Raw genomic sequence first — 14,881 nt, 5'->3', positions numbered from 1 at the left:
TAACATAATTGACATTTTTAAAATGTAGAATGTCATGAGCCAAGTTTCCCATCTACCGTGGAATTATACTTAAATACTTTCTATGAAAGATTTTTTCATTGTTTTTATTAAAAAGTTTTAAATGTTACTTATGCTTGATTTAATAATGAAACATTTTCAGTTTAAAGTATAACTACCTTACAGTAAGCATGTGATTTTGAAAACCAAATTTTCTTTAATCAGTGAGTTAAAAGGAAAATGCTACATTGTGGAAGTAATTTTTGAAACCCACAATTCTTCATCTAGCCTATAAGTGTCTTTCATTAGAAAAACAATATATGCTCAGAGAACGCAAAAAAGCATTTAAATCTGAAAAAATCAAAATGCAAAATTAAATTTGCTTCTAAAGTAACATATACAGGCATACCTCAGAGATATTGAGGGTTTGATTCAGACCACCAGAGTACAGCAAAGTATTGCAATAAAGCAAGTACACGAATTTTTTTGATTTCCTGGTGCATGTAAAAGTTATATTTACACTATACTGAAGTCTATTAGGTGTGCAATAGCATTATGTCCAAAAAACAATGTACATTCCTGAATTTAAAGCTATAGCTAAAAAATGCTGTCATCTCAGCCTTCAGGACGTCATTGCATTAATATCAAAGATCCCCTATCACATATCACTAAAACAAATATAATAATGGAAAAGTTTGCAATGTTGCAAGCATTACCAAAGTGTGACACAGAGACACAAAGTCAGCAAATGCTGTTGGAAAATGGCACCGATAGACTTGCTCAGCGAAGTACAATAAAATATGGGTATTGCAGTTTTAACAAAGATCTGTGGCATCCCTGCATCAAGCGAGTATATCAGCGCCATTTTTCCAACAGTGTTATTTTTAAATTAATGCTGTTTTTTAATGTTTGTTTTTTTAGATGTAATACTATTGCATACTTAATAGACTATAGTATAAACTTAACTTTTATATGTACTGGGAAGCCAGAAAATTTGTGTGACTCATTTTATTGCAATATGCACTTTACTGTGGTAATCTGGAGCTGAACCTGCAATATCTCCGAGGTATACCTAATATTGTTTACAGTGTAGTTACCCTGTCTTAGTATAATAAATCTGAAATTGGCTCTTGTTTTTCAAACTCATTTACACATAACTTTAAATAGTTTTTTCTTACACATTGCTCTTTTATATAATTTCCATTGTAAACATAGTAAGTCTCTGTAATCTAATTTTAATTATGTGATGACTTAGCTTCATTTTTAAAGATTTGTGATTTAGAAATTTAGAAACTTAACAGTGTAAGCCTTCTACAGGAGGAGAACTGTGGCTTTGCACCTATTTCCATATAATTTGTAAATGAGATCATTTTCCAAAACATAAGAACTTTTTATGTTCTCGTTAACATCTAGGAATTACATCACCCCTACACGCTTTTATCCTGTACTCAATAACAGTTACAACCTATAATGATCCCTTGTTTGCCAAAATATTTCTAATGCAAAATAATTAAATTATGAATTTTAATTTATTTTTGCACAAACGATTTCATAATAGGCCCACCATGGATGGACTGATACCAAATTGTGTAATTGTTGTACCATATATTTGAATTTTAGTCCATTCTGATCATTAAGTGATTTAGAATGTGATAAAAATGAAGCTGCAGGATCACACATTTAGGTATAGCACATCATTAAGAAAGCATTGCATCCATCCTCAGGTTTTAACACACAAAGTACACAGAGGGAGTTTGTGACAAGTTAATACAGATAATTAATAGTATTACTGAATGAGTTCCATTCGTATTCTGGGTATTGAACTTCGTATAAAGAACTTTCAGGATCACAAGCTGTAGGCTACTCCTCACTCTATATATTAAGTTCAGGTCTGTGATTCTGATACATATACTATTATATTAAAGCTTCCAGGTATTAAAACACTTCGCACCGTATGAACTCATATACGTGTTGCAATGAATGTATCACAAGGAATACTGTATGAGAGGTAGGTGGACTACCAAAGTCTTGTGTTTTGGGTTTTTGTCTTTTTTCTGGTGCATATCCCATTGGTAATAGCAGTGTTTTCTTAATAAAGATAATACCTTGTTTCTCAATAAAAACTACAAAGATTGAAATTAGTAGAAGCCCACAGCATTTTAACTTTAAACTAGAATTTAGTAACATCCACAGAATTTCATGACATCTTCAGAAATAAACCTGAATGGCATTAGTACAAAATGTATTTCCAAATACTCCCCTCCCCACCCATTTTAATGTTGTATGTTTACCCTTTCACTGTTCATTGCTTTCTGTTTATAGGCAAAGAAGAAAGAATTAGCTTTTATTCATTCAATTAACAGGTATTTCTGTTATTATTATTCTCTCTAAAACTGTCAAGTGGTTTTTTTCTCCAGCCTTAAGTAGTTTCCTAACATGCACGGGCTAGTCAGCAGTAGTCAGTTGAAGACACAAGAGAGACCCTTTGTGTGTCTCCAGAGTTCTCTTTGTGTGTGGCTCTCATCCCTGGCACTTTGCCTTGCAAATTCTAGCTGCCTTGGCTTCCCTAGACTCCATCTCCTCCTGGGTTTCCCCTTCATATCCTTTGGCTAGAAACTCCAGGCAGTAAGCTTGGAAAAATCATGGGGGTCACTTTTGTTTCCCATCTTTTAGAAATCATTGCCTATTGTCTGATATTTATATCTTGAAAACAATTGTTTATATATTACATCTGATTTTTTAATTGTTTCAAGCGGGAGGTAAATCTGATTCATTGCATCATCTTGGCCAGAAGTAGAAGTAAAATCTGAATTTAGATTTTCATCACTTTTTGATACAGGAAATATTTAAATGAAAGCTGATTAATTTTCTCTACAAAATCTGCTAAGAATGTGGGTGTTCACAAAGTACCAAACCCCTAGTTAATTCTTCACCACATTTCCTATGTTTACCTGGGTAACTTATGGTTTTAGTCAGTACTACTCATAAAAATCTACTTGACAGAAATAGCTTTGCTAATATTAAGAATGTTCATATTCCCCCAAAAATCTGGTTTTCCAGATTCTTTTTTAATGATTAAGTATTGGAATAGAAATTCTCTATATGTGAATATAGTATAAAGTATTAAAATCTCATGAAAGCAACTCAGATGTAATATAAATAAATGTCAAGAACTTCAAGGGAAAGAACTTCAGGAGTCTACTACGTGTCTGAGAAAATGATCTTTTACCTAGTTCTTTGAATTCACTGTTGAAGAGATATATCAGTATTTAAAATGATTCTGTGAAACAAAGAAGATTCCCCCAAATTACTGTTCTTTCTTTCTCAAGGCTTTTAATGTAAAACCCACAATAACTATAGAACTTTATAGAAGCTGAAATATTTAGTGGATGACCTTCTCAGAGAAGATACAAATATATCTTTATGTCTTGTTTTCATTTCCATATGTTTAAATTAAAAGCTGTTGCTTTAAATTGGATCTCTTGGTTCCAGAAGTATCGGAGTAGAAATTCTCTATATGTGAATGTACTATAAAGAAATATATATTTCTTGGTTCAAGAAATATTTGGATACATTTGACCACTTTTGTTTTCTTGGTTCATTTACTTACCCATATATTGATGATGAAGACTGAAGCTAACAGCGCCCTAAAAATGGGGAAAACATTTGAAGTGATAATAACCTGTTTAAGATCTTAACTTTAAAACTTAGGCTCTAGAAATTCAGGGAACATAGAGGATAACAGTTTATTTTACCTCAACCTCTGTACATATCATCCACATAATTATTTAGCTGTGTAATCATCCTGGGATGCTCAGCATCTGCACAGGCTATTTACTAAACATATTGCCAAAAACAGGTCACAGAATTTTTTTTTTTTTTTGGCTGCATTGGGTCTTGCTGCACGTGGGCCTCTTCTAGTTGCAGCTAGCAGGGGCTACTCTTCATTGTGGTGCGTGGTCTTCTCATTGCGGTGACATCTCTTGTTGCAGAGCATGGGATCTAGGCACACGGGCTTCAGTAGTTGTGGCATACGGGCTCAGTAGTTGTGACTCACGGGCTCTAGAGTGCAGGCTCAGTAGTTGTGGCTCGCAGGCTCAGTAGTTGTGGTGCACGGGCTTAGTTGCTCCGCGGCATGTGGGGTCTTCACGGACCAGGGCTCGAACCCATGTCCCCTGCATTGGCAGGCAGATTCTTAACCACTGCGCCACCAGGGAAGTCCCTCACAGAATTTTTTTAATGACATGAATATTGCAGTCCATTTTCAAAAAACAAAGATGAAGCCATTTATAATGTCAAACAGCGTATTGTCTAGAGAAATTCTAGCCAGTCATTTAGTGACTGTTTACAACTTATTATTGAATGTGCTTTACCATCAGGAGCAAGCTTCCCATGGTGATCATATTAAAAATTATCAGTTTTACATTTGAAAGGCCCAATGCCAACCTGGAAAAATTGGTTGCACTGATGAGTAATAAATTGCATATTGCAGATTCCCATATTGCCTGAATTCATTTCATAATATTGGCAAAGAATCTGAATTTTTAACTGGATACATACATGTTTCTCTTCCAAGCAGGTATTAAAAACACATTGTCTACTTTTCAGAGAATCATAGAGTTGCTGCACTATGTCTTTCTGACAGTAGTTTAAGGTTTGAAATTTATTGAAATTGCTTGAAAAGATTCATTATCCTGCTCTATTTCTCCTCCATAAATTTAATATAACTCCAGTGCACTGTACCATTTGTTTTTAGATGTATGGATGGAGAAATACGTGGTCTACTTTAAAACTGTTTTCCCTCCAAAAATGAATTTTGTTAAATGATGGAAAAGAGTTAAATAATTGCAAAGTCACTATTTTCAGTTAGACTTGTAGTAAATGATGTATATTATTGATACTTATTGAAACATCAAAGTTTTTTTAAAAGGAGACAAGCTTAAAAAGCATGCCAGTACTCCTGCTGTTTAACTCCAACTTTCTAGACAGTTAAATAGAGTTTTGCATTTCAAGTATTTTCATATGGCTTTGTTTTAAGGGCAAAAGAATATGAATTTGCCTTTCAAAATGTAAAAATTTTAAATGCACCTTTTTTCTCACTTGTCAAAGCAGCCTTGAAATTAAACTGAAATGCCCTTTTATATGTTTTTATCAGTGCCGTATAGTAATTTGAAGGTGTACCTGGTCTTTCATAGGTAAAATTTATCTCTCTATATAAGTGAAAGAGTAAGTCCTGGGCTTTCCCATATGAACACTAAGCAACTTGTCAATATACCATATAGTTCTGAATGCACTAATAATACAGAGCTTAATTCTGTTCTTTAGTCTTCATGTCATCACTGATAACGGTGGGAGAACCCTCAGCTTGACAATCTACAGCAAGTTATGTAGGAAACAATAACATTATTATTCTTATACATATATTAATGTACAGGAAAATGAGTGACAGAATGTAGATACTTGAGTGGCCCATATCACTTACGGCTGTTTTTAATCTTCTTTTATCAATCACTGTAGTCCTGAGCTAAAAATATATTTATAACATAACACTCAGGAGTTCACATCAAAAGAAAAAAGTTGATAAAAATGTCATGAAATGATAAAAAGCAGGAAACAGTTTGTGAAGGTGCCCTTTGGTTTCCTGATGAGCTACTTTCAAACTCAGCATTCCACGTGGGCAGTTGGTAATTTTGACTGGGCTCAAGATGATCAGTAATTATAGAACTGTCTATTAACCTCATTTAGTATTTATAAGATGAGAGTTTTTCTAAATAGGTATTCCTTGAGGTCCTTCAGGCCTCTTTGCCATCTTTGATTATTCTCTATTCCTTGGCAATCTCATTCACTCTCATGATTTCAGTTATAATTTCCATATGTACAACAGTATTCCAGCCTCACATTTCCAGTAAGCTACCACACAGCTCAACATGATATCCTGCCAGTATATCAGATTCCAAACTAAAGTCATCATTTTCTCTCCTAACTCTTTTCTCCTTCTTTTTTCTTTAATCTCTTTTTTAACCCATTCTTGAGATTTTTTTTTTCTTATCCGGCCACTTGAACTAAAAAAATACCTATTATTCTACCATGCCAAGATTTCTCTCACGTCCATCCTCCTTTCTTTTCACACTGCCACTATCCTATATTACTCAGATTCTCATCTCCTTTCATATTTAGTCACATGGTTATTTCTCTTCCAAACCAGGACACTTTGGAGTGTAAAAGGGACATTATGGAGAGTGAAGAAGGCTCTTTTAACACTTATATTAGGACAACTGTTATACACTCAGACTGTCCCTTGCAAACTTGGGCATATGATCACTGTACACTAGTTAATTAATTTATTTCCTTCCTTCCTGTAACAAATCCATCCACAGCAATACCAGATTTGTCTTCTTTTTTTTAAATTGAAGTATAGTTGATTTACAATATTGTGTTAGTTTCAGGTGTATACCATAGTCATTCAATATTTTTGCAGATTATACTCCATTATAGGTCATTACAAGATAATGGGTATAATTCCCTGTGCTATACAGCATATCCTTGTTGCTTATCTATTTTTTTAAGAACTTTATTTATTTTTGGCTGCGTTCAGTCTTCGTTGCTGCGTGTGGGCTTTCTCTTCATTGTGGTGTGCGGTCTTCTCATTGCGGTGGCTTCTCTTGTTGAGGAGCATGGACCCTAGGCACATGGGCTTCAGTAGTTGTGGCTCGCGGGCTCTAGAGCACAGGCTCGATAGTTGTGGTACACGGGCTTAGTTGCTCCTTGGCATGTGGGATCTTCCTGGACCAGGGATCGAACCTTTGTCCCCTGCATTGGCAGGCAGATTCTGAACCACTGCACCACCAGGGAAGTCCACTTATCTATTTTATATATAGTAGTTTGTATCCGTTAATCCCATAACCATAATTTGGCCCTCCCTGCTCCTCTCTCCTCTTAACCACAAGTTTGTTTCCTATGTCTATTTTTCTGTTTCTATTTTGCATATACATTCATTTGTATTATTTTTTAGATTCATATATAAGTGCTGGCATACAGTATTTGTCTTTCTCTGTCCAGTTTATTTCACTGAGCATAATATTCTCTAGGTCTATTCACATTGCTGCAAATGGCAGTATTTCATTCTTTTTCATGGCTGAGTAATATTCCATTGCATATATATGCCACATTTTTGTAAGCCAGTCATCTGTTGATGGGCACTTGGGTTGCTTCCATGTCTTGGCTATTATACATGGTGCTGCTATGAACATTGGGGTGCAATTAGTGTTTTTGTTTTTTCCAGATATATACCCAGGAGTGGAATTGCTGGATCATATGGTAGTTCTACTTTTCGTTTTTTAAGGACTGTCCATACAGTTTTCCATATTGGCTGCACCAATTTACATTCCCCCCAACAGTATATGAGGGTTCCCTTTTTTCCACATCCACTCCAACGTTTATTTGTAGACTTTTTGATGACAGCCATTCTGACAGTTGTGAGGTGATACCTCGTGGTTTTGATTTGCATTTCTCTAATAATTAACGATGTTGAGCACCTTCTCATGTGCCTGTTAGCCATCTGTGTATCTTTGGGAAAATGTCTATTCAGATCTTCTGCCCATTTTTTGATTGGGTTGTTTGTTTTTCTGATATTAAGTTGTATGAGTTGTTTGTATATTGTGGATATTAAGCCCTTGTCTGTCACATCATTTGCAAATATTTTCTCCCATTATGTAGGTTGTCTTTTCATTTTGTTGATAGTTTCCCTTGCTGTGCAAAAGCTTTTAAGTTTAATTAGGTCCTATTTGTTTATTTTTGCTTTTATTTCTTTTGCCTTGGGAGACTGATCCAAGTAAATTTTACTGTGCTTTGTGTTAAAGAGTGTTCTGCCTATGTTCTTTTCTAGGAGTTTTATGGTTTCAGGTCTTAATTTATGTCTTCAAACAATTTTGAGTTTATTCTTTTATATGGTGTGAGGGAATGTTCAAATCTCATTGTTTTACATTTGGCTTTCCAGTTTTCCCAGCACCACTTGTTGAAGAGACTGTCTTTTTTTCATTGTATATTCTTGCCTCCTTTGTCATAGATTAATGACCATAGGTACATGGGTTTATTTCTGGGCTCTCTATTCTGTTCCATTGTTCTATGTGTCTGTTTTTATACCATTACCATATTGTTTTGATTACTGTATCTTTGTAATATAGTCTGAAGTCTGGGAGGGTTATACCTCCAACCTGGTGCTTTTTTCTCAGAATTGCTTTGGCAATTCAGGGTCTTTTGTGGTTCCATATAAATTTTAGGGTTATTTGTCCTAGTTCTGTGAAAAATGTCTTGGGTATTTTGATAGGAATTGCATTAAAACTGTAGATTGCTTGCTTTGGGTAGTATGGCCATTTTAATAATATTAATTCTTCAAACCCAAGAGCACAAGATATCTTTCCATTTCTTTGAATCATCTTCAATTTCCTTCATCAATATTTTATAGTTTTCAGAGCATAGGTCTTTCACCAGCTTAGTTAAATTTATTCCTAGGCATTTTTAATGTGATTTTAAATGGGATTTAAAATTTTTTTCTCATTCTGATATTTCATTATTAGTGTATAGAAACACACCAGATTTCTGTATATTAATCTTGTGTCCTGCAACCTTGCTGAATTCATTTATTAGTTCTAATACTTTTTGGATGGAGACTTTAGGGTTCTCTATATAGAGTATCATGTCATCTGCAAATAGTGACAGTTTTACCTCTTCCCTTCCAATTTGGATACATTTTATTTCTTTTTCTTGTCTGATTAATGTGGCTGGACTTCCAATACTATGTTAAATTGAAGCAATGAGAGTGGGCATCATTGTTTTATTCCTGAATTTAGAGGAAAGGCTTTCAGCTTTTCACTGTTATTTTGGCTGTGGGTTTGTCATAAATGGCCTTTATTATTGGGATATGTTCCCTCTATACCCACTTTGATGAGAATTTTTATCATTATAATGGATGTTGAATTTTGTCAAATTCTTTTTCTGTGTCTGTTGAGATGATCAAGTGATTTTTATCTTTCTTTTGTTAATGTGGTGTATCACATTGATTTGCATATGTTGAACCATCCTTGTGACCCTGGAATGAGTCCAAGTTGATCATGTTGTGTGATCCTTTTTATATATTGTTGGATTTGCTTTGCTAATATTTTGTTGAGGACTTTTGCATCTATATTCATCAAAGATATTGGCCTGTAATTTTCTTTTTTTGTAGTGTCTTTGGTTTTGGTATCAGGGTAATGGTGACCTCGTAGAATGAATTTGAGAGTATTCCCTCCTCTTCAATTTTTAGGAATAGTTTGAGAAGGATAGGTATTAGTTCTTCTTTATATGTTTGGTAGAATTCCCCTGTGAAGCTGTCCAGTTGTGGACTTTTGTTTGCTGGGAGTTTTTAGATTACAGATTCAATTTCACTTCTAGTGATAGGTCTGTTCAAATTGTCTGTTTCTTCTTGACTCAGTCTTGGCAGGCTGTATGTTTCTAGAAATCTGTCCATTTCTTCTAGGTTGTCCAGTTTGTTGGCATATAACTGTTCATAGTGTTCCTGTATGGTTTTTCGTATCTCTGTGGTATTGGTTGTTATTTCTGCTCTTTCATATCTAAGTCCTCTCTTTTCTTCTTGGTGAGCCTGGCTAAAGGTTTATTGATTTTGTTTATCTATTTTAAAAAACAGCTTTTGGTTTCAATGATCTTTTCTATTGTTTTTCTTTAAACTCTATTTATTTCCTCTCTGATCTATATTATTTCCTTCCTTCTGCTGACTTTGGGCTTTGCTTGTTCTTTTTCCGGTTCTTTTAGGTGATAGGTTAGGTTGTTTATTTGAGATTTTTCTTGTTTCTTGAGGAAGGCCTTTATCACTATGAAATTCCCTCTTAGATGTGCTTTTTCTGAATCCCATAGATTTTGGAAAATTGTGTTTTCAGTTTCATTTGTCTCAAGGTATTTTCTGGTTCCCTCTTTGATTTCATTGTTGATCCACTAGATTTTATTAGCATGTTGTTTAGCCTCCATGTGTTTGTTCTTTTCCTGTTTTTCTTTCTGTAGTTGATTTCTAGTTCATACTGTTGTAGTTGGAAAAAATGCTTGATATAATTTCTATCCTCTTAAGTTTGTTGAGGCTTGTTTTGTTATCTAGTATATGACCTACCCTGAAGAATGTTCCACGTGCACTTAAAAAGAATGTGTATTCTGCTGTTTTTGAATGTAGTGTCCTGTAGATATCAATTAAGTCCACCTGGTCTACTGTGTCATTTAAGACCACTTGCCTTATTTCCTGTCTGGAGATCTGTCATTGATATCAGTGGGGTATTAAAGTCTCCTACTATTATTGTATTATTGTCAGTTTCTCCCTATATATTTGTTAGTATTTGCTTCATATGTTTAGGTGATCCTGTATTGGGTGTGTGTGTGTTAACAAGTGTAATATCCTCTTCTTGTACTGATCCCCTTATCGTTATGTAATGCCCTTCTTTGTCTTTTGTTATAGCCTTTGTTTTAAAGTCTATTTTGTCTGATATGAGTATTGCTAGTTCCCAGACTTGCCTTCTTACAACATTGTTTTAATCATGTCTTCCACCTTCATAATTCTTCAGTGGCTCTAAATTTCCTACCAAATAGAATCTAAATGTTCAGGCATGCTCTTCAAAGTCTTCTTTAGTCTGATCTCAGCTTCCTTCTCTTACATTATTATTTCTTTTACAGTTTTATTGAGATGTAATTGACATACAGCAATATATACATTTAAGATGTACAGTGTAGGGACTTCCTTGGCAGTCCAGTGGTTAAGACTCTGCGTTCCCAATGCAGGGGGCATGGGTTCAATCCCTGGTTGGGGAACTAAGATCCCCACATGCTGTGTGGCATGGCCAAAAAGAATATTAAAAAAAAGAAAGATGTACAATATAATGACTTGACTTACATATGTTGTGAAATGATTACAGTAAGGTTAGTTAACATCCATCATCTCATATAGATACCAAAAAAGTGGGGGAAATGTTTTTTCCTTGTGATTGGAAATCTTAGGATCTACTCCCTTAACAACTTTAAAATATACCATACAACAATGTTAACTACAGTCATTGTGTTGTACATTACACCCTCTGTACTTATTTATCTTATAACTGGAAGTTTGTACCTTCTGCCCACCTTCATCCAGTTTTTCACCTCCCATCTTTGGCAAACACAAATCTAATCTCTTTTTCTGTGAGTTTGGGTTTTTTTGGTTTTTTGGATTTCACATATAAGTGAGATCATACAGTATTTGTCTTTCTCTGTCTGACTTATTCCACTCAGCATAATGCCCTTAAGGTCATCCATGTTGCAGTATTATCATTTCTTTAGTCAAGTAACTCACAATGTTAATATTTACTTAACTTTTCTGATCCTGAGTTACCTCATTAGTAAAATGGGGATCAAAATGTTTATTTCTCAGTTATAAAGCTGAAAGGGGTATTATATGTAAAGAATGTAGCTTAGTACATAGATATTTAGTACTTGCCAAGTACTTAGTACATAGGCACTGAGGCTGGTAGCTATTATATTATTACATACTGTAGTTTTGTATGTCTTATCTACCTGTTTCTACTTTGTGAAATATTCTCTTCCTCTTCTCTAGTCTCCCTATCTCCGCATTCCTAAATCCTTCCTATCCTTGAATGTTCTGAAGATGTATTCCTTTGAAACTACCTTTGATTCCCTGCAAACTGGGGGTATAAAATTCACATGATGATTAATATATATGTCTTTCCACCTTGTTTATTTGTGTGTGTATCTTTGCTTCCATAATAGAGCATTGTTTGCTTGAGGACAGGAACTCTGTCATTCATTATAGTGCCTTCCCCACACCCCAGTGCTGTGCTTTTAGTCAATGAATATTTGTTAATTTAAAAAATTTTTTTCATTAAAGGGCTCATTTTTTTGGATGTATGAAGTCTCTGAGAACTATGGTACTACATTTGCCAAATATGGTACATTCATGTAGTGAAATATTATGCAGTTGTTTAAAAGAATCAAGTAGATTTTTCCATTTACTGACATGAAAAGATGACCATGACATTCTATTGAGTATTTAAAAAGAAAAAAGGCAAGTATAAGAACTCTACTGAAAAGTATGTATGGGTGTATCTGTATATTCCTTTAAAATAAAAAAAAAGAATGTTTTAAAACTGTATACCTGTTAACAATATTTGTCTTTGTAGTATGGTGTTTATGTAGTTTGTTTGTAGTTGTTTGTAGTAGGCAGGGAATGTAATTACAGAGACCCTTGACTTTCAGATTTTTTCTTTCTGTGTGTGTGGCAAAAAAGAAAAAACACAATATACATAACATTAAATTTACCATCTTAACCATTGTTAAGCGTCAGTTCTATAGTGTTAAGTATGTTCATGTTATTTTGCAACAGATCTCTAGAACTTTTTCATCTTGCAAAACTGAAACTCTATACCCATTAAACACTAATTCCTCTTTTATCCTTCACCCTACCTAAAGCTATGGGCCACCACCTTTCTGCTTTTTGTTTCTATGATTTTGATGACTTTAGATGCTTAATATAAGTGGAATCATACAGTGTGTGTGTGTGTGTGTGTGTGAGAGAGAGAGAGAGAGACTGATGACTTTGCTTAGCATAATGTCCTCCAGGTCCATTGATGTTGCAACATGGGACAGGATTTCCTTATTTTTAAAGGCTGCATGATATTCCACTGTATGTAAATACCACATTTTCTTTATCCATTCATCTGTCAGTGGACACTTGGGTTGTTTCCACCTCTTGGCTATTGTGAATAATGCTGCAATGAACATGGGTGTATAAATATCTCTTCAAGATCCTGCTTTGAATTCTTTTGTATATATACCCAGAAGTGGGATTGCTTAATCATATAGCAATTCTATTTTTATTTTTTTAAGGAAACTCCATAATGTTTTCCATAATGGCCACACCATTTTACATTTCCCCAACAGTGCACAAGGGTTCCAATTTCTCTGCATCCTTGACAATATTTGTTATTTCTGTTCTTTTGATAATGGCCATCCTAATGGGTGTGGGTGATATCTCATTGTGATTTTGATTTGTATTTTTATGACTGATTATTGATATTGAGCATCTTTTCATATGCTTGTTGGTCATCTGTATATCTTCTTTGGAGGATTATCATTTCAAGTCCTTTGCCCACTTTTTAGTCAAATTATCTGCTTTTTGTTGTTGAGTTACAGAAGTTCCTTATATATTCTGGATATTAGCCCTTTATCAGATATGTGATTTGCAAATATTTTCTCCCATTCTGTAGGTTGCCTTTTCACTCTTGATTATTTCCTTTGGTGTGCAGAATTTTTAAGTTTGATATAGTCCCATTTGTCTATTTTTGCTTTTGTTGCCTGTGCTTTTGATGTTATATCCAAGAAATCATTGCCAAATCTAATGTCCTGAAGCTTTTCCCCTAGTTTTCTTATAGGAGTTACAGTTTTAGACCTTATGGTTTAGGTCTTTCATCCATTTTGAGTTAATTTTTAATATGGTATAAGGTAAGCTTCCAAATCACTTTTGGCTTGTGGATATCCAGTTTTCCCAACACTGTTGTTGCAGAGACTGTCCTTTTCCTTTTTTCAGTCTTGTACAAATTGTCTGGCCATATACGTGAGGGTTTATTTCTGGGCTCTCTATTCTGATCCATTGGTCTATATATCTGTTTTTATGTCTGTACCCTTGATTGTCTGTAACTTGATTGGTCATCTCATATATTCCTCATAACAACCATGTGAGCTGGGTGTTATTATCCCTATGTTACATAAAAGGTAATTGAGTTCCAGAGAGGTTAAGAAAATGTCCCAAGGTCAAATAGCCAATAAGTGTCAGAAGCAGAATCAAAGCTCAGTCATTTTTAAGGGTATTATTTTATGAATAGTTCTTTATTCTTAACCATAGCTGATATACTGTGGGGCTATTGTGATCACCAATATGAAAATTGGCATTACTATGATTTAACTAGAAGAATATCTGAGTCTATTCGACGGCTTACTTCTGGGCAATGGATTTGCAAGATGAATTAATTGGGCCAAGGCACAGCAGAGCCATTCAGAATAAATACTGAACCCTGGGATCCAAATGATCATGCAGTGATACCAGTGAACTCCTGAAGCAAAAGCTTAACCATTTAATGAATCTATTCATTTCATTCCTGGACCTACTCATTCGTTTCTTCTCCACATGGCATTTCCCTCACAACAGTTCTTATAACAACTTTTTAGTTAGAACGACATGCTGTCATTATACATAGCATTTACTGTGTGAAGCTGTTGTGCTTGCTTCACATGGACAACTTGTTGCTACAGAGTAATTCATTTAAAGTCATTATAGGAGAAGGGACCACTTGGGTGCTGTGTCTTCTTAGAAATGACTTTAGCTCAGTCAAATATGGAGGGGAAAAAGTAGTCAAATCCCTCTAGTTCTGTGCCTTTGTTAAGCATCTCAACTTTTTCATTTATTCAGCAAATACTTATGCAGCTACTATGTGCATACACTACACTAGGTGTAGGGGATACCAGAGGTAGAAACAAAACAAAACAAAACAACCCACCTATCTTCACGAGACCCCAGTCTCATGGGAAGATGGGAAAATAAATGGATGATTTTAATATTGAATACATTGTAATAGAGATATGCATGTGCCCTATGGAAGCCTGTGAGGGAAGAGCTTAACTCGAGAGAAGATCAAGAAGGTTTCCCACAGACACCTTCTTATAATAATACTTTAACTAAATCTACAGAAGTGTGAGCAAGCGTGGATCATAGTTCAGTACAATTGGAACATGAAAAGGGGTCGTGGGAGATTTCTGATTTCATGGTTGAAAGCATTCTAGGTATAGGAAACCATAATTAAGA

General features: G+C 34.7%; 1 long non-coding RNA gene across 1 annotated transcript in view; it reads left to right on the top strand.

Annotated features, from left to right (window-relative positions):
• Positions 1 to 2,328: 2,328 nt before the first annotated feature.
• The window catches only part of LOC137225818 (uncharacterized), a 49,446-nt gene continuing 36,893 nt past the window's right edge, over positions 2,329 to 14,881 (top strand). Inside the window, exon 1 of the long non-coding RNA XR_010944039.1 lies at positions 2,329 to 2,360. This is a non-coding gene — a long non-coding RNA (uncharacterized lncRNA). The remainder of the gene's footprint in view (positions 2,361 to 14,881) is intronic.

The sequence above is a fragment of the Pseudorca crassidens genome, chromosome 6, assembly GCF_039906515.1.
Source record: "Pseudorca crassidens isolate mPseCra1 chromosome 6, mPseCra1.hap1, whole genome shotgun sequence".
Lineage (NCBI taxonomy): Eukaryota > Metazoa > Chordata > Mammalia > Artiodactyla > Delphinidae > Pseudorca > Pseudorca crassidens.
This window is presented reverse-complemented; position numbering and strand designations above follow the sequence as displayed.